At 39.6% G+C, this 20,939-nt stretch overlaps 1 non-coding gene across 1 annotated transcript; it reads left to right on the top strand.

Annotated features, from left to right (window-relative positions):
* The first annotated feature begins 5,882 nt into the window (after window positions 1-5,882).
* Window positions 5,883-5,989, top strand: LOC128585056 (U6 spliceosomal RNA). Its single transcript, XR_008379805.1, has one exon. It is a non-coding gene; the product is annotated as a U6 spliceosomal RNA (small nuclear RNA).
* Window positions 5,990-20,939: the final 14,950 nt, after the last annotated feature.

The raw sequence follows: 20,939 nt of genomic DNA, 5'->3' as shown, positions 1-20,939 counted from the left end.
ATGCCAGAGATGGTGGGTTCAAACCCAGCCCTGGCCAAAAAATGCAAAAAAAAAAAAAAAAAAAGTTTCAATGTTTTGAAGTAGATAAAGAAAAACTAGATGGCATTAAATAAAAAGTAAAAGCAAAAGATCCACCCAATGATAGGGTGAATAACTATTTATAAAAGTAAAATCAACTAACCAGGTAAGAAGGGCATAAAATGATAAAAGAATAAATAAGATAGAAGGGTCAATCAGCTCCTACACATTAAGTTAGAGACTAGAAAAAGAAGTAGCCCCAGTTCAGAAAGTCATGGCAGGTCTGGCTTCCTTTTCCTGCCCTGACCATTCTTTCTCCTGTTCAGAAAACCCAGGAAAGGCCGAGATGGAAGAGAAAGGCTTGCTACTCCTGCTGTATCTATTTCACATGAACCTGGATTCCTCAAATGACCACGAGACCTCGGCTTTTGAAGTTCAAAAGCCTGAAATTGAAAGAGAATTATTTATATTCATACATACGTATAGAATAAATCTCTCAAAAATTAGGAATGGAAGAGAATTTCTCAACTTGAGAAAGGTAATCTACAAAACATGTGTATCAAACAATAAACTCAATCTGGAGATACTTGAGGCTTTTCTCCTTAAAATCAGGGACAAAACAAGAATGCCACTTCTCACCACTTCTACTCAGCATTGTATTGGAGGTTCTAGCCAGTTCGATATGGCAAGAAAAAGGAACAGAATTTTTCCATTATCTTGATTGTGGGAATGATCAACTTGACAGGTTTATATATTTCAAGACTGATTATATTGTGCACCTCAGATATGTGCAATCCACTATTTGCCTTGTATACCTCAGTGAGGCTGTTAAAATTTTTATAAAAGTTTAATTAGAGGAGTAATTAGTAAGTATTGATGACCTTAACTATGAATCCAGTTATTTAAAAGTGAAATTCGGAAGTATTGGCTGGGCTGCATATATGTCAGCTAGATTTGAAGTTCAAATCTCTGCCTTCCTAGAGTAGGAAGGCAGAGACTGAGTCATAGGAGCTCTGGAGTCAGGACATGGGCTCAGATCCAGGCTCTTCCATTCAACACCTGTTTGATTTTGGGAAAGTTAACTGCATCTGAGCTTCCATCACTTCATCTGCAAAAGAAGACAAGATTTATTCAGACTTGTGGCAATTTGTTCATAAATCATGTCTATAAGTTAGCTTGCACAAAGTAGCCACTCCTTACGAGTATTAACGGTATTTGCTTAATAAATAAGAAAGCTGTTACTGTTGTTCAGACATGAGGTCATAGAGGCTAAAACTCTATGGGAAAGGAGACAAAGTGACACTTGTGAAATACTTCGAGTTTTTTTATAAAAGGACAAAATTTGGTGATGAATTAAATTTAAGGAAAGGCAAGCATCAGGGATACCTGGGACTGCAGCTTGTTCCCTAGAAGTTTTTCTAGTAATCAGGAAGGAGGAGCAAGATCTGTAGGAAGATGAGTAGTAGAGTATAGTCAGGGTTACATACACCGTAGGGTGGAACCACATTCACATAGGTCCTGAGAGGGTTGCTGATGCAGATCTGAAAACTGAGTCTTTTGTGTATTGTTCAGAATTGAAATCCTGAGAGTAGACCAGTCAAGGGCCAGCCAGGAAATCACCAACCACTCTGGGTATTTCACACTTAAGTGCAGAGAATTAGTTATGACAATATAGAAAGGGTTAGAAGAGTTGTAAGGGGATAGCAGACGGGGTTGCCAACAGCCAGAAGATGTAAATGTTTAATGCCTCCTGGCTGGATGCCACAGCCTCACAGGCCTCTGTGACATTGGAAAGGCCACCAAACTTTAATTCTTGTCTTGTCATTGACCAGGGCTGGGATTTCTGAGAAGGTGTGCTCCTGCCGAGGCTTCTAGAGACAAGAATTCCCCTCTACCCTGCTGAGATGATGGCGTCCCCAGCACTGTGAGACACTGCCACACTGCTGGAGTCAGCAGAGGAGGAGGGCTTCTATTTTTCTCTTGTCTTCTGACCTCCCCGGGACTTTCACTGACAGAGACTGCCAGCAAGCCAGCCGGCAAGGGAGCCCAAGGACAGAAAAGTTTGCTGACTCCCAACCCTGGCGGTGGAGAGTAGAACATAAAAATTCAGGACTGAGAGGTGGGAGGTGAGTGACCAGCAGGGTCCGTGGGAGTAACTGCAGTGAGAGAACAGGCAGGTGGTGGAGACTCAGCAGTAGAGAAAGAGAAGTGGTTAGAAAGAGGATTCAGAATCATTGATGGCCCCAGAAAGCAAAGAGAGAGTTCAAAAAAGAGGTGTATTCTGTGGTATCCAACGTTAGAAAAAGGCAAACTGGCTTCCATAGGTAGTCATCCTGATGACCTTAAAAGCCTAGTGTTTGTTTCTTGGCTACTGGAGCAGATGCCAGATTTCATAAAAAGTCAAATTTCAGGAAATAAGGCAGTGGGCATAGGCTATTCATTGTTAATATTTGGCCGCAAATGTGAAAAATTAACTGGCTTCTACACATTTCTCAGAAACTGGATGTAATAAGATAAGTTTTCCCAGGCCTTTCCTGATTTTACCTGGGAACTCAGTCTCAGGCCAGTTGAGGCCGTAGGTCATTATCACCCTGTGGTCCCAGGCAAGATGACAGGACTGATCGCTTTATCTCAGAATATCTCAGAGAATTTTCGCAAATGAGCTACACTCAGACTCCAACTAAAGGATGTAGCAGATTTTGCTGCTTGAAGACATAACATACTCCCTGAATAACCATTGTTTTGGTCCCCGGTTCACTAATAGTGTACTCATTCCACTTGGCTTTAAATGTGATTCTTCTCCATCCAGGTCTCACCCTCTTTAGTCCGTCTGCTGGCCACAAAGACATCCCAAGAGAAGCATTCTCCTACTTGGCTTTTCCAGCTCAACCTTTTCATGACACTCTAGTTAATTAATACCTGCCCTGGGTCAGCCTGGAGGAAAACACGTTGAGCTTGGAGATTTCCATTTTAATGTTGAACCCCAGGAAAGAGCAAAGCAAATTTATACCAGTGGGTCTAATTGCTAGAAAGGTAATTCTGCAAAGATGGAAATCAGCCAAAAGATTAACACTACTACACCAGCTTGAGTGCCCTGGCTAACAGAGAGAAAATAATGTTTCAATTAAATGAAAGGATACTGAATTAGGTAGATTACTCAGGAGACTGGTAATGGAATACAGAGCCTTTCACCTTTAGGTCACCGTTACTAATCTGGTCCAGGGCAGTTTCAGAACACAGTTTTGAGGGGCTGATGGCTCACCCCAGCCCTTGCTGTCTGCAGCACTTGATGAACTGGTCTCCCAAAGCACCTGCATCAGCCTCTAAGGTCACTGTGGTTCATTGAAGTTGTAAGAGGAAGTGAAGCCCCCTCTTTGGAGAGGAGGGGCAAGCCATGAGGACACTCCAGGACTGATGGAAACAACAGGACCTGCTTCAGGGAAACTGGGATGGAGAAATAATTCGAAATGGCCAGACATGCAGAGGAGGAAAATCCCATTTCAATCCACATAGGTGCATGTTCACTGTTTTACCTGAATTTAGAGTTGAGATGGGAGTGAACATGGTGATTAAAAGGTTAGTTCTTTTTGTGTATTCAGAGGGGGTGACAAGGGATGAGGGAGATTTGAAGTCAAATGGAGCATGTTGAGTAAAACTGAGTTATGAAATCACTTATTACCCATGTCTGACTATATCCCAGGGCTTTGCTTATACCACAAAATAATACTACAGACAGATAAAGTCTGATATAAGGAGATTAGCTTAATTCCCGATGCCAGCGTAACGAAAGTCTTTTCCCTTAATCGAACCCATATGTTAGCTGGGGTCTTCCTGCATTTTATAATCTAGATAAGATTGTCTCCAACTTTACATTCCATACTTATTCCATACTTAGTGGGAGTCTAAAAAGGTCCTCAAGATTCCTGCAAATTCTCAGAGGTTATGATCTCATGGTTATGTCTGGATCAAAATTTCTACTTTTCCTGGATCAGTTCAGTTTACAGGTCACCTTGCCACTCTGGGCCTACCATGTCTACATGGACCTGAATGAGAAACTCAGGTGCTTCTTCCAGCTCTGCAAGCATGGTATCAGCACGACGTACTTGTGTGTACAGAGACTTCATTCCAACTGGGACACAGTATGCAGAGGGGAGGAGGGGCTTTACATCACAACAACACAAACAAAGGCAGACCTTGTCCATAAACGTCTGAGCATAACCCAACATTGGGGACATTTTACCGGCCTGTTTACCTTATTTTGTCACCTTTATCCTATTACTTTTAACTGCCTCTCTTCTCTCATTTCTCTTCTTAGGTTGACCCTCGAAGTTGTCTCAGTTGTCTCAGCTCCATATTCTTGTTCCCTTTGCAATTTTCACATCTAAAAGTCTCTGAGGCCAACTCACCCAGTCTTTTGGCAAGGGAAGGAGCCTCTAGGTCAGGAATTCACCCTCTGATGGTGGTGGTCTGAGTTTTAGGAAACAGTTTTGTTTTTCTTCCCTCTACAGAATATGCCAAAGAAATATTTCAACTATTCCCTTCTTGTTTGAGTTTGTTTCTTAGGATGTAAAACAAAAATACACGTATGGACATGGGCCTGTTTTCATGTTCAAATATAAATGTTCAGATTCAACTCCCCAACAGAAGACTTAACTAGGATTTTGCACCTTAGTGAAAAATGACAACATGGAAAATGGATGGAGCAGAGACAACTCGTGGTCACATTACATTAATAGAAGCAAACACTCCCACAAGTGATTCTGAATTAATTCACAAATGTTCAGTTTGGGGACCTTTTGTTCAAGAGAGCCTGCTTAGGGCCCTGAATGCCTGGGAATGTGTTTTTGATAGTGGGGGAAGAAAGAGTTGTTGTTTCACTATAGAATGCAGGTTTTACGTCACAAAAATACCAGGAGGCCTCCACATAGTTTTCTAGCAGTATAACTGTGATAGTAGTTTTCTTTTCCATTATGTATTTCTTTCCTAATAAATGTTATAGTGATGTACCCCTTAAGCAGAAGATACTGCTTGAAATACTTCAGTTTTCCATCTAATTCAAATTTTCATTGTACAGATAAGGAAACTGAGGCCTAAGAGGTTGGTGGCTCTGGGACAGGAAAAGGGAATGAGTCTCTGTGTCTGTCCATGTTATCCTCCCCCAGGTCACATACATTAATACCTTGTAGATTTATAAGAGCAAAATGGGTTATGAATCCTGGGGAATGACAACACGGAGAATTTTTAGACATATGTTTTAGTATTCTGTGCCCTTGATTTGATGGGAGATGTAAGAGGGCAGGAGAAAGTTGACCTATAGGTCATTGGTCTAATCCAGCTGGGCTAAATAAGACAGCTTTTCATTAGCTAGGTAGGTTGGAGTTGCTGCGGATATTTTTATTCTGGTAATGGAGAGATAGATATGGCCTCTGGGAACAGTTCTTGGAAATCATACTTTCTCCAGATGCTCAATATGGGCGTGGGACGGATTGGCTTCAAGGCCAAGAGCAACAAATATTACCACAAGCCCACTGGTCAGAGAGCTGAGGATATTCAAAGGTCTGGAGTCTTGCCACAGGACCCTGGGGGGTTTGTCATTACTCTCCACAGCAATCTTAAATCTTAGAATTTTTTAGACAGCAATAGCCATCAAAGTTGATGGTCAGTGGAGCCTGCTCAGGTCCAAGTGAGCTCTGGGAGTTAATGTCCCTCTCCAAATGCTCACTCCATCAGGCCGCAAGATGGTTGGTTAGAGAGAGAGTTGGTCATTTACCGAATGGTCCCCTAGCATGCAGTGGGAGGTAATAAAGTTCCTGCCCCAGGCTGCTACATTTACTAGCAGAAACTGGCTGAATAGAAAATATCTGGTGCTCGCTTCGGCAGCACATATACTAAAATTGGAACCATACAGAGAAGATTAGCATGGCCCCTGCGCAAGGATGACACGCAAATTCGTGAAGCGTTCCATATTTTTAAAAAAAAAAAAAAAGAAAATATCTGGAAGTATTTTTAAGCAAAAGTCTGGTTCGGAAAACTAGTTTCCCCATAAAGGCATCTATTATTAATTTTTACTCTATGTTCTCAAAAGCATACTTGTAAATCTCAAGTTTGGGGTTGGAGAGGGTGAGGAAATCAAGACATCAGAAATATATATATCAGCAAATATTGACATCAAGAATAGACAGGCATCAATGGTCTTTGCTTTGGCAATACAGATATGGTATGGCAGGTATAGGCAGTCCCTAGTTGCACCTGTACAGGAAGTCTCTGGGGAAACGGGCCATGTGCAAGTCTGTAGAAACAGAGTAATGGCCAATAAACATAGGAAAAAGTGCTCAGCATCTCTAATCATCACAGAAATGCAAATCAAAACCACAATGAAGTATCACATAACTCCAGTGAGAATGGCTTTTATCAGAAAATCCCCAAACAACAGATGCTGGTGTGGAAGCAGAGAGAAAAGAATTCCAATCCACCACTGGTAGGACTGTAAATTAGTGTAACCTCTGTGGAAAACAGTATGGAGATACCTCAAAGCACTAAAATAGACCTACCATTTGATTCATCAATCCCACTATTGGGTATTTATCCAAAGGGGAAAAAAGTCATTTTCTCAGAAGGACATGCACTCAAATGTTTACCGCGGCACAATTCACAATAGCAAAGTTGTAGAAACAAACCAAGTGCCCATCAAGACATGAGTGGATTAATGAATGTGGTCTATACATACCATGGAGTCCAACTCTACCATTAAAAATATACCTTTTTTTGGGTGGGTGGGGAGGGAAAGGTATAAAGAAAATAAAAATAAAATACCTTTTGCAACATTCTGGATAGAACTGGAGACAATTCTTCCAAGTGAAATTCTACAAGAATGGAAAAAAAACACAACACGTACTCACTATTAAACTGAAACTAATTGATCAACACCCATGTGCATATTTGGTAGTAAAACTCAACAAAAACCAAGCAGGTGGGCGGGGGCGGGAGCGGAGTGGTAAATTCATGCCTAATAGATACATTCACACACTATGGGAGTGAGGGGCACACGTATAACTTTGACTCAAGCTGTACAAAAGCAATTCACGTAACCAAAATATTTTTACTCTCATAATGTTCTGAATTCTTAAAAAAGACATAGACCATACATGTAGTAAAATGAACACTCACAAAATATGACAGTATAGTGTCAGAAAATGCCAACAGCTAATAACTTCCATCTTTCTTGTCTTGACTTTTGTCTGTATCAAACCCTCCCTAATTCTATGTGGGTATTTGCCTTAATTGGGGAAATCTGAATTCCAGAATGTCTTGGAAAAGAAATCTATTTTGCCTATTTCAAGAATGCACAGTGTCTTTCAGTCAATTCATTTGTAATTTGAGCTTAGAAAATAAGTTTCTCATTTTAAATAGGGATTTATTTGAATCTGTATGTGTACCATAACCAGCCATTCTATCATCTAGTTTAAATTCTTAATTCACTTTTCAGTGATACAGAAATCAGTTCAGCATATCTCCTAACCAAAGACATATCAATTCTACTGATTTTTCTATTCTCCCTCAGGACTTTCATTGAACTTCTAAACAGCTTTTGTTTCTCTACTTCAGTCCTTTTATTATTTCTTTTGTGTGTGTGTGTATGTGTTTTGTTTGTTTGTTGAGGAACAACTTAAAATTGAATTGCAATGAGTTAAATGAAGAATGTCAAAGCCAACCATGGGCTGACTGGAAGCGACAAACAATGGAAAGTTCAGTAGAAAGGCTATATAGGAGGTTTCCCTCACAAAGAATAGGCATTTTTTATCCAGTTGTTCCCATTGCAAAGATGGCACAGTTTTCATGTAATTCATTTTCTTTACAGGTAAGGCCATAAGCTAAACCCTAAGGACTAACTGTTTTCATCATCGTCAAATCACCACAAATGTTCTCATGAAAAAAGGGAAATAGTCTTACTGAATTTGTTTGAAAAGGAGGCTGGTATATGATTAGCATTCAGCCTGGCGTAAGGGCCAGGTGTTGTAAATACTGGGACCCAGTCATTGTAGCAGTGAACGCCCAATGAATGAAACGGTTGCATTATTACTCCCGGGCTGCTTATCGAATTGCATTACTTACGAAAAGCCTCAGGAGAAAAGGCCACTGACTGATAAGGACTGCAAATGTTAGCACACACCAGCACGTGAAGACACAATGGAAATTTATATTCAACCAGTTCACCTAGAACAGAGCTCTTGTTTCACGTACTTGGGATATCTCACACTCATCCTCTTGGAGTTGGACAGAGTATGGGCTAAGACTCAAAAGAACTGCGTAGAGCTTGCCTCTGCCAACAGCTGGCTGTATGACCCAAGGTTAGGAAAATTATGGTACGCCTCCAGGAGTCACGTGACACAGTTACTTGGAGAAGGGAGGAATTAGTGCCCAGAAGGTGAAAGCTTTTGATTTCCCATTTTGGCTCTTGGTTTGCCAGAAAAAAGGTAACCACCACTCTGAACCCTCCTGTGTGCCTCTCTCTCTCAATTTTGCCACCCTCAAATCTTTTCTTTGCTATCTATAAACACAGATTTCTAAAGTGATAGGTTTTCAGGATCTATTGCACTAATACATCATCAGTATTGTCATTACGATGTATTAACACAATGCATCATCATAGACCTGTCAGAGCCATGATTTATGACTCAAAAATGTTGTGGTATAGCAAGGCATCGGGGACCCCACTGACTGAATGCTTGTTTATTTTTGCACTTAAGGGCTTTGAAAGTAAGTGTCAGACTACTTTTCCTCAAAGAAAGGCTAGGAGAAGATTTTGAAAGGAGGACTCCATTTCAAAACACTGGCGAGGCCAGTGGGTCACACTTAAGATATAAAGGTTTATGTTTTCCCAGACCACTTTAAGTTCAGAATCCAACTTTCACACTCCAAGTCATTTGGCTCCCGCTGGAAGAATCTGGCCTTTTCCATGTCTTTCCATGCCTCCATTTAGAACTCCCTTAATAGTTAAGTGTGTGAGGTGTGGTAGGAAAGGTACACATTAGAGGCTTTCATTTACTGTCAAAAGTAATATAGTCTTATATTTTACGAAAGTAATAAACGTGATTATGCAGGGAAAATTTGTTTGCAAGGTAGCTGGGTGCCAGCATTCCACGTTTTCTCTTTCTGAGCATTAAGTTCTTTCGTAACGGCCTCAACAAAGTACCAAGCACACGTTACATGGACAGCATTGAACACAATGCCGAGAGATGGGCAAAAGATGTGGAGCTATCCTAGAAAAAGGTCCAGGGAAAGGACATTAAGTGGAAAATGAAAAAGCAAGCTGAAAGCAATATGAAAGTGGTTGAGATGGAAGCAGATTTGCAAGGAAAGGCTTCTGGAAAGGGTGCATGATGGGGCAACATCAGAAGAACATTAGGGAGGAGATGAGAGGGCCATCTGACTGCCCCCGAGTCTAGGCTGGCAGTTCTTTCCTGAGTGCACTTTTCATCATTGTTCACCAGAGCCTAGTTTTCTAAGATCTGAAGCTGCGTTAAACTCGGAGTCTGAAAATTTGGAACACAAATTCTTCCAGCCTTCTCTGCCCCACTCACTTCTACCCTTCAATTTGTCTAGTCAGGAGCATTACCACTTACATTAATGACAAAATCTGTCACGATGAGAAAGGTAGAAAGTGTCTTTGGCTAAGTGTTTTCTGTTAATGGATCCAAGAACTGAGGGCACAGCCTAAAACTTGGCTGGTCAGAGCAAATGTCATCTTAAGGACATCTGTACACTGTGACACACTTTTTCTTATTGCAAAAAATGCTAAATATAATTACAGCTATGCCTGGTTCTTCCAGACTTAATTCGCCCACATGTCTGGAAAGCCAGAAAACTAACTAGTAATGAATTCACTAACATAGGAGGCAGAGAATTTGCCAAGAATTTGTTAATCGGAAGGTTTATTTTTTATATACAAATACAAAAGGAGTTTGCAAACTGGTTCGATCAACCAGGTCAAGTTGTGTATTTTTTTAACTTTAAAACTTTTTTTATCTTTTTCACATTAAAAAAATAATCCATAGACAAGGGTGGTGTGGGTGAAGGGAGGTTGTATGCTCAATAAAACTTACAAGGAGATATGCGTCAGCTGCTTAATTTCACTCTCTGGCTTTGGCCAGAAGCAGCTGCAAAATATCTCCTCTAACTCAAGTCTTTTCTGACTTTTACTGACTTCTTATTCAAGAGGATCTTCTATTGATTTCCTAAGGAATCTCAGCACAGAGAGCTCCGTGGAGAGAAGAAAGAACACACTCAAACACTTTATGCAACATTCACCACCACAGATGAGTCAAAAATCTTCAGATAATTTGGTTATTATTAACTTCAGGCATTTCTGTTTTCCAGAGAAGCAAAATCACTTTGGTTTCTCTTACATGCCACATTATAATCATTAAAATGACTGCCATGATTAAAACCCAGCAATATTCCCAAGATAGCATCTGAACTCACTGGTGTGAATTCACCCATTTTTACGAGTCCTTTTTTACCTCTCTACCTATATGCCTCACCATTTCTGTGGCTAAATTCTAAATTCTCATCATACTGAGCCCCGGGCTGTCGCACTTAGCCAGCCTGCCTCTGCCTAGTCTCTAGTCCTGGGCACTCTGCTTTCTCCTGCCTGCTTGCCCCACATCTACCTGGCTCCCTCCTCATCCTCCGGGTCTCCCCCTGGGGCTCAGCTCCTCCTGAATTCTCTTCCCACCACCTCAAGACAGGATCTAGCCACTCTACCTGGGTGCTGTCATGGTCAAACCTGCCTGGACAGCCAATCTTTTCACAGTCCAAACCGTATTCTATTGGAATTACCCTACTGTACTCATGTCCCTAACCAGATGAGGAAGCTCTTGAGACTTAAAGAGTGTCTGTTTCTCAACTATACTTATCTAGAATGACACCTGGAATATTCTGCCCTCATTGTGTATTTCTTAACTAAATAAATAGAGATAAATGAGTACAGAGTACACATAGTGACTCCACGGCCTGCTGCAAAGTTCACCTTAAATGGCATGGTTTTGTGAATACGTTAAGTTATGTTAAGCCTTTTATATATTATCAAGACCCTTCATCACAGCACAAGTCCTTGGACACAGCAAGTACTCAATAAGTATTGGATGATTGATTAATGAACAGAAGCTCTTTGTGCACAGTGAAATGATTGACATCTTTGCCCTGCAGAGGCTGAGGCCATGTCCAGCCTAGCCCTCTGTGGTGCTGCTATTTGCCTTCTCCTGGATGTTTTTATTACTGAAAACACTGAAGTTATTTTTGTCAGTTAAGCCAATAAGCTCCATGGACATTTACTACCTTGATCAAAAATTGGTTCATCATCCGAAGAGTTTGGCCTAGTACAGGATATGTTTTAACAGATCCTAAAAGGTCCAGTTTTCCCTTTATTGTCCTCCTTAAACTCACTGCCCTGAAATGTCTGACAAGTGTTTTACCAGTTGAGCTTAGGACTTTGAGCCCGATCAGAGGCATGATCCTCCTACTTGGTCACCAAGACCTGCGGTATCACTCCAACCTCTCATTAAGACTTGCAGGTACATTTGTGTCTTGGTTAAGATGTTCAGTCCCCTCAAAAGCTAGTCAGCTAGCCCAGTAAAAAGCAGTCGTATCCCCAAAGCAATGACCATACATCACCATCCAATGAAGAGCAGAGTCCCAAGGAAATGGAATTAGGGATGGTTAGTATTTGACAGAGGAAGGATTCTGTGAGAATTGTCTTGGCTGAATGTGGTGCTGGGGAAAGCTGTGCATATCTAGAGCAGGGGTCCACAAACTTTTTAAACTGGGGGCCAATTCACTGTCCCTCAGACCGTTGGAAAGCCAGACTATAGTTTAAAAAAAAAACTATGAACAAATTCCTATGCGCACTGCACATATCTTACTTTGAAGTAAAAAACAAAACGGAAACAAATACAATTCACACTGCTTCATGTGGCCCGCGGGCCGCAGTTTGAGGACGCCTGACCTAGAGAGCAGTCTGGGAACACTGATGCCTAGAGTTGACTTGGATCTTCCAGGGAGCAGATAACAAAGAAGCAGAGAGAGAGACAGAACAAAACCAAGCTGCCCAAACTTCACAACTTTCCTTCCGACTGTGCTTTGACCAGAGGTGGCTTTGGGAAACACAATTTTAAAGAGTAATGACATTGGAGTTAGAAGGATCCAGTCTCATTTAAAAAGAAAGACTCAGGCTCCCGTTTATATTTAGGTGATTTTGGATAAGTCATCTCAAAGACTCAGTTTATTCTTCTCTAAAATGGAAATGACAATGTTTATCTTGCAAGCAATTCTGAAGATAAGAGGTGGGTACTTGGTTAATTTCCTTATCTTTCCACAGGCAGCAATATTTTTTCAGTTTGGCATTTAATTCACAGTTATCATTACCACTGACCAATAGAGAGCTCTCAGGGCTGTTTATACACGAGAAAAAAGGAAATAGGGAAGAACCATAATTGAAACCTCTTAGATTTAGAGGTGCCTGTTGCTAATGTTGTAAAGTGAACTTGATTTTTCTGATTTTAGAAGAAAAATGTGAAAATGTAGCCAATTAGTTGTAAGTTCTCTATATCTCCAAATATCCAGATATTTAGCTGTATAGGAGAAACCGTTTATGATTTGATGACTCTTTTGTTTGTTACCCATGTGGCTAGGCCTTAAGGGGTAGAGTCATCAGTATCGATACCAGTGTTCTTTTAAAGCTTCAGGTTTTCTGTCCTGCATCAATCCAGATCATGTCCAAATTATTGGCTCTCTGTGCTCTCAAAGGAGGTCCAGCTGTATCCTTTGTTATTATCCCAGTGAGACTTTTTACTCTATTTCAGAGCAGGGTTCTTAAAACAGAGGATTTTAAACCAATTTAAATTTGGTTAAGCAGCAATTAATCTATTTTGTTAACCTTAGTTTGGCTATATAAAATTCTCTGAGTGATAATTTTTTATTAATATCACCGTTTTGAAATTCACCTTATACTTTCTCAGCATGTTCGAGGTATCTCCTGCCAAATCACATATAGTATTGCCAATAGTCAAATAAGTTTTAAGTGGTGAGTCAGAGACAAATGAATTGAAGCCTTTTGGAGTGGAAAGCACTTTGTATTATGTAGCTCAACAGTTCTTTTTACAGATGAGGTTGCAGCCCAGAGGCATGAAATGATTTGCTCAAGGTCATACAAGTAGGTTATGGCAAAACTGGGGTAGGACCCAGATCTTCCAAGTTCAGTTCTCTCCCTCCAAAAGCAGAAAGTGACGTCCAGAAGGTTTGAAAAAAGCTATCATTGTCATGATGGGCTACTGAAGGAAAATAGGATGTTGGGGTTCAACAAATAACCACTGGCAGCAGTTTCAAAGAGCAGGGTCATGTCCTTCATGACTAAGTACCGATGGAGGGGAAGAGGAGCCCACCTGATGATGATGGGGTTTGATCATCTCTTTCTTACACTGGTTCTCAACCAGGCCTGATTTTGTCCCACAAGGGTACATTTAGTAATGTCTTGACACATTTTTGATCGTCACAGCTTGGGGGTGGTGGGGGGATGGCAACGCAGAATTTTCCAAATAGAGAGCACAATAGTGGTTTCTAGAGGCTGGGAAGATGGGGCTGGGGGTGTTGGTGGAATAGCAAGAGCGTGGTCAATGTGTCCAAAGTTTAGTTAAATCAAAGTTAGTCAGCTCTGGTGTTCCACTGCACAATTGAATACCTATGGTTAATGATACTATCATTTTATATTTCAAAATAGGTAAAAGAGAGGATTTTGATGTCCTCACTATAAAGAAATGATAAAAATATGAGGTAATAGATATGCTAAATACCCTGCTTTGAGCTCTGAACAATGTATACCTGTATCAAAACATCACAGTGTACCCCATAAACATGTACAATTATTGTGTCAATTAAAAACAAAATAAAAAGTAAAAATGACAAAAAAGAATTTTCTAGCTCAAAATGCCAAAGGTGTGAAGGAGCTCAGGAAATATGACTGCTTGGTATAAGGAATGTTTTAAATTACAGGCCCTTAGAGATCAATAGGTATTGGAAGGGGCTTGCCCTCTACCTTCCTAAAAACCAGATCCATCCAAAAGAACAATTGAATTCCCCTCCCCTTCCAGTTATCTCAATGTATTTCAGGAAAGTAGACCAAGAATACAACCAGACCTTGCCTAACTCATTTTTGTCTCTCAGGTTATTTTAATTTCCAAAGAAAATCATTTACAAGTCAGTCTTTTCCCTGCCCCCATCCATTCCTTCTCCCAAGTGTTTATTTATTGTCTCTAGTAACAATTTGTTGTCCCTAAACAGAATGACTTATATTCCTCATCTCCTCCACTCTAAAATGAAGGTGCATAAACTTCTGGACTCCATTGGATTATTGATTAATCACTCTGTGATTTTCCCCATGTGCACAGTAAATAAATTTGTAATCTTTTTCTCTTTCAGAAAAAGTTTGATCTTTCAGCTAACCTTCTGGAAGAAGGGGAGGTTTCCACCCACCCCTTCAGGAGCTATAGTTAAGAAACCCTGTCCTGACAGTTCTCAACTTTTCCAGGACCAACATCTGCTTGTTACATATACCCCCTTGACTATCCTGAAATAAAATCATTGGGAATTATGAACTGCCAACATCTATTAATATAATCAAATATAAGAGAGAAATAAAAGTAAAATCATTCAGAAGAAAATTATCTTTAGTTCATTTTGTAAGTTCAGAGGCAAGTTCCCTAGAAGGTTCTTGTCCCTGTTCTTTGAGTCAGAGGTAAGAAGGCCACAGGTGAGAGTTGGTCGAGTAAATATCACCAATGGCTCTGGTCTCAGTGACATGACTTTCTGAAATGGTGAACACTGTATTTCATTGAACAAAATGAAATACATTCTCTCACTAATATTGTGTCAGTATACATTGAAACCTTGCAAAAAATATTTTGTGTTTATTTGTAATAACACAAATAGTGGGACAGCCACAAGCCCCTCACGTCATGGCAATGAGATGTTCTGCAGGACTCTCTATTGCACTGAAGGGCACATCGCACCTGTGCTCACACCCACTAATTGCCAGTAGCACTCTGCAACGTTTGCACCTAAGCATACCCACATATGCTTGTAAAATGCCTTTTGTGACAGCAGTACTGCCCTCTTTGAGCACCCGTGACTTTAGACCACAATGTAGATATACCTTTAACACGAGGGAGTTTAATAATTTACTTAAATATAAATTAACTTTTTCTTACATTTATCTTACACAGTAAAGATGGAAATTATTATTCATTTCTTTAGATTATAATCATAATTCCTTTCCTGGTGGGCTCTTCTTTTTAGAAAGAAAAAAATTGACTCCTAAAACTATCCATCTCCATGTTCTTTATTTCCCTTAAAAAAAACCACATGACACCTAAATCACAATAATGAAATAATAAAAATGATGTTTCTTCCCAATTATTTTATTTCCAAAGATTGTTTTCCTCTAAAAGTTTCTTTATTTTTAAGTAAAGGAACTTTAGATTTCACTTTTGATTAGTTCTGCAAAGTTTACTTATGGATGTGAAAAGCAAAACAAAACAATTTTGACAACAACAACAAAAAACAAACCATCCACTTTCTGAAAGCCTATTTCTTAAATGAGTGATGAACATAGTACTTTCTCTCCAATTAGAAGAATGTATATGTACTCTAATCATGTTGGGAAGAGCTATATTTCCATGCTGTAATAATATTTTACAACAACATAACCTCAGCAGTTGACCAGCTTTCTGTTTTTCAACAGAAAACAAAAACACCAAAATTGTTACTGATTCTCAAAGTTTTAACTGATGTACAAATTGGAAGATTTAGTGTTTCTTATGAAATGAGCTGGTAAAAGAAATTTTTCCTTATTATTTACTATGTGGGATTTAAATCTTATTTAAAATAAATCATTTCCAAATCTTAAACCATGGCTCAAACATATATATGTGTTCTAAACCAATGGGTGTAGGTAGGAGGGCGATTGGTAACTGAAAGTTATCCCTACTTAGAGTCCCTCAGCTAGGGCCACATTGATTTTATCTGTGTGCTTACATAATACTTTGCTTCAACAAGTATTTTTCTTCATCTAGAAAAATTTGAAAACCACTACCCTTTTGGGAAATAAGGCAGCAGATGTAAAGAAATACAATATAGGTCAAATTTCATCACAATAAATGCTATTGTGACAAAAATATCTATACACCAAAAGATTTCTGAGCCCTTGGCAATAACCCAAAATATGCAATAACCTTAAAAAATGCAATAAAGCAAAATAAAATAATAGGGTAATCTTTTTATTATAATGCCCTTTGATTTAAAAGAAGTATTCCTTGCTTGGTGGTAAAATAAATCTTTAAGATGGAATTCAGTGTCACCCATTTCCTCTACGTATAACCACTTCCTTTTTAGTCTGCTTGATGTCTTCCTGATGTTCATAGTGAAATAAAAGTCCTGAGGAATTGGGAGAGGTACCTAAAAATGAGTTCCATAGACCTTAAATGATTACTCTTCAACTGTGATTCTAAGAACAGGAGGGAAAATAGTCACAAAAGTAATGATGAGTCCCTCTATGGTAGGGACAGCCAGTTACTCTTGGTTTTCCAAACCCTTATTTTTACTTGCACACCTTTGAATCCCAAATATTGTCTATATTCTCCAGCCTCTCTTGCAATTAATTGCAGCCAATGAAATCTAAAAATGTCATGCAGATCTTCAGAGAAGTTCACGTAAAAAGAAATAGTCATAGTAGAAAGGAGCTGCCATCCTCTTTTCTGCAGTCTTGAAGTCAATTGTCATGGTTAGAACTCCCACCATCATCTGGGAAAATTAACTGTCCTTGAGGATGGGAGTTGTGTTGCGAAGCTAAAAAATACAAGAACCTTGAGCTCCTAAAGCTTTTGGAGAGCCACCAAACAGTCTCAGATTGCCCATTTCTGAGCTACTATTGCATGAGAGAATAAATACTTGTGTGATTTCTGCACTGTGGCTGGGATTCTAGTCCTAGCACCAAACATAATTATGGTAATAGATTTTCATATGCTAACCAGTATATCCTTCTCTCTGCTATACTTTGCTATTATATTGCTTCTATGTAACTATTCATTCAAAATATACTTTGTACCTTTACCATGTACTAGGGCTTACGCCAACACATGAGGTAAATAAAATATACATCTTTCTTTCATGGAAAGTTCCTTAATTCTAATCATTCTAATACACAATGAGACTTCCTTAATTTCTTTAAAATTGGAATAGAGCTAATCATGTGCCAGTTTTATTTTGTGATAATTTAATTTTTTCAGCTTTATTGAGATATAAGTGACATAATAAACCACCTATTTTAATGATGTAATTTGTTAAGTTTCAAAATATGCATATGCTCATGAAACCATCACCACAGTCAAGACGATAAATACATCCATCATCCCTGAAAGTTTCTTTGTGTCTTTACAAAACCTTCCCTTCTATCCTTCCCACCGTCCACCCCATCCTCAGGAAACTGCTTTCTTTCTCTTTAGATTAGCTTGCAATTTTACCAGATTTTTATAGAAATGTGTTCGTTTTGACCAACAATTCTGATAGAAAAACATATGGCCACATACAGTCATATTTTTGCTCGGTCTGGAGACCTGATTTTTCCCCCAGATTTCTATGATGGCAAATGACACTGCTACTGTTGTTTTTTCATAAATTATAGAACTTTATCTGAAGTTAGCTACATATAGGTAAGAAAGAAGTCCTTGATATTCACCCTTTTCAATTGTATGCTTGATTGAAGAAAATTAGTTTAATTTGTAAATACGAATGAATGTCACGATGAGACATTATATGATTGCTGTAACAGTGACATTACTTGAAAGGATCCCCATTTATTTCAAGACACTTACTAGCTTCTAGACTCTCCACATGCATTTTAGGACATAATACACACACACTAATGCATACATACATACTCTAATGCTTTTCCAAAAAATTTCAAGTGCTGCAAATATTTGGAGTTTTTGTGTTATCATATTTTTCCTTAATCATTTCAACTGGTCTTAAAGGGCACTTTCAACTTAAATATACTACAAATATTGGAACTTTGTAAAGGGGATGAGTGGAGATAAGATCACTAGATAAAATAAAGGATGTTCAGCTAAGTCTGAATTTTAGGTAAATAATTTTAAAAAATGTTAGAATAAATATTCCCCCAGTATTGTATAGGACATAGTTACACTAAAAGAAATGATTTGGGCTTCTTAAAATCTAAAATTCAGATTTAACATGGTGTTCCGTATTTTTATTTGCTAAGTCTGGCAGCCTTAAGAGTGAGCGTGGTGGGGATTGGGAGGTAGTGGTAAATTTGGGAGATGTGACTGGCAGAGAGGAGAGGGCAGAAGGCCTGAGTGTGGCTAAAATGGGGATAAATGACCTCTGCGGAACTTACTCAATGGACCCAATTACAAACTTAAAATAAACAGTTTCTAATTGTTAGGCCTAAAAGTAAAATCATGTTTATAACTTGTGAGTAGGACTGCTTTATGTCAACTTTAAATGATTGTGGGAGCCTAATGTCTGGAACCAGAAATTGTCTTCCTGGGAAACTCTTTGGACTTGGTAGGTAAAGCTCTGTGGTTTTTCAGCGAGGTGTCTTTGACATACAAGTTAACCCCTGGTTCTAGTGATAAGCCAAACATTTCAGAGTAAACATCAGACACAATTCCCAAGATATTCCTGGGAGAAGGTAGTTTTCAGGGAGAAGGCCAGGTCTGAGGACTCCCTTACACCTCAGACTCTGCAAATTGAAAGACACTTAATTCCAAGGTGTTTCTAGCTCTGGATAACTTAAATGGTATCAAGTTAGGAAACTCTATCTGAATTAATGTGACCCAAGCTCATTTAAGATCCCATCTCATCCAATGGGGAAGCAACTTAAGAAAGCCCCTTTGTTAGCTACCGCAGACCCACATCAGGGCTGTCCCAGCCCCACTTTCTGTGTCTTCCAGGTCATTTCCACTAATGACTATTACTAATGAATAGGCTATGCCAAAGACAGTATGTGAGGGAGCAGTGGGAGGTAATGCTGTTGAGATGTTTGGCTTAGATTCCCATTTTGCCAAATGCACATCTCTTTCTGACCCCCAACCAAGAAATAAAGTGCAGTCTGGAAACAGCTCATTGGCTGGTAAGATCGGCCCCTACAAGCCAGGTGGACCCCAAACCATCAAACCATGAGGTTTTGCCTTCTCATGTTTTGTAGCCCTCTGCTTTGCCAGCCGTGGTGGGAGGCTGCCATGTTCCTGACCTCTCCGGGGTGAGTTGCGTGGCCCCTCCACCCTGTGTAGTCAGCACACAGGCTCTTTGTTCCTTGCACAGGCAGTGCTGCCTGACCCTGCAGTCTGGGCTCATGTAGGAAACAAGCTAGATGATGTGATTGAAGGGATAGAGGCCATTCTCTCCCTCCTCCTCCTTTTCCCTGCCTCCCAGCCACCACCTTTCCAAATATTCCAAGTATCTCCCAGAGGACTGATGCCTCATCCCAAAGTCACCTTCAACTGTCAAGGGTACCAGTGATATTCATGCTGGGGATGTTGACCATTAAATTAATAGGATGTTCCCTGATTAAATGAAAATTAACAGGTGAAGAAAATGGAAATTTGACCACTTAAAGCTGTTGGTGTTCCCTAGAGAGTCATCCACTACCATTTCTTTGATTCTTTCATAATGCCTTGCATCTAGAAAGTAATCAATAATTATTTGTTTATTTGCTGAAAGGACATATTAAAAAATGCAAAGAAACACAGAATGGTGAGCTTTCATGTTCCATGCTGGACATGTAGGTCCTTACGTGTTTCCTGACTGAAAGAGTCCCAAGTAAGATATTTGACCAAGTTTGCCATAAATTCTCTTCCCATGAATTTCAAACCCTAACTCTCTTAGGATCCCTGATATCTTTCATGTCCTTCTCAGAGTTTAGATAAACATCTCTGATTGTCTCAGCAGCCACGCAAGCAAAATATTTTTGAAAAGATAATTTCAAATTCCTCCTTGAAAACAGAATCCGTTCTGGCTTACTCAGGGGAAGAGAAAAGTGACGCAGTGGGAGAGGCAGTGAGCTGGGACTCACCAACAGGAGTGCAGTCTGGGCCCTGCTGCTGCTGACGTTGGTGGCCGCCTTTCAATCAATCAATCGTTCACACTGGATACTTCTGAGTGTGAAAGGGGAGTGTTCAGGAAATCAATCTACAGCAACAGGTACACAAAGTCTAGGCAAGTCAATTTCTGTCTCGGAAGCTCAGTTTCATCGTGGATAAAACTGAGAGTAAAACAAGGTGACCGACATCATCCCTTCAACTTGAAAGCCTTAAAAGAGGAGCAAATTCACTTTCATTTCTTACTCCTGACTAAGCATCTATGTCTGCAGTAGGAACGCACACTTTGTTTATCCAACCCTTCTCTCACATCTCTACTTAGTGGATATTACTGGCCACACAAAATCTTTTTGGAGATTCATTTCAGGGAATTCAGTCTTTCTAATAGTCTTAAAGACAGCCATAGCTTTCAGCACTTTGTCAGAAATGCTGTCATCCAAGTATGGCTCACTATGTCCACTTACACTTCCTTGGATGTGATTTTCCTTGGATGACGGGAAGACTGATGCAGAATATTTATTCTTCATAGCTGAACCCAATTCTATTTCCCGTTTTCTATGGCTGCCTCATTTTCAGATATCAGAGACACTTCAGTCACAATGATACGATGCATTACACAACTTTATTATGAAAGAATCAGTAGTTTACACAAGCCCATTTGCCTAGCCAAGAAGAATAACAATTTATTACTTATACATCTATTATTTCATTTGGTCCTCTTATCTATTCTGGAAAGATCTCCATTAGACGATT

The sequence above is a fragment of the Nycticebus coucang genome, chromosome 4 (genome assembly GCF_027406575.1).
Source record: "Nycticebus coucang isolate mNycCou1 chromosome 4, mNycCou1.pri, whole genome shotgun sequence".
Taxonomy (NCBI): Eukaryota; Metazoa; Chordata; class Mammalia; order Primates; family Lorisidae; genus Nycticebus; species Nycticebus coucang.
This window is presented reverse-complemented; position numbering and strand designations above follow the sequence as displayed.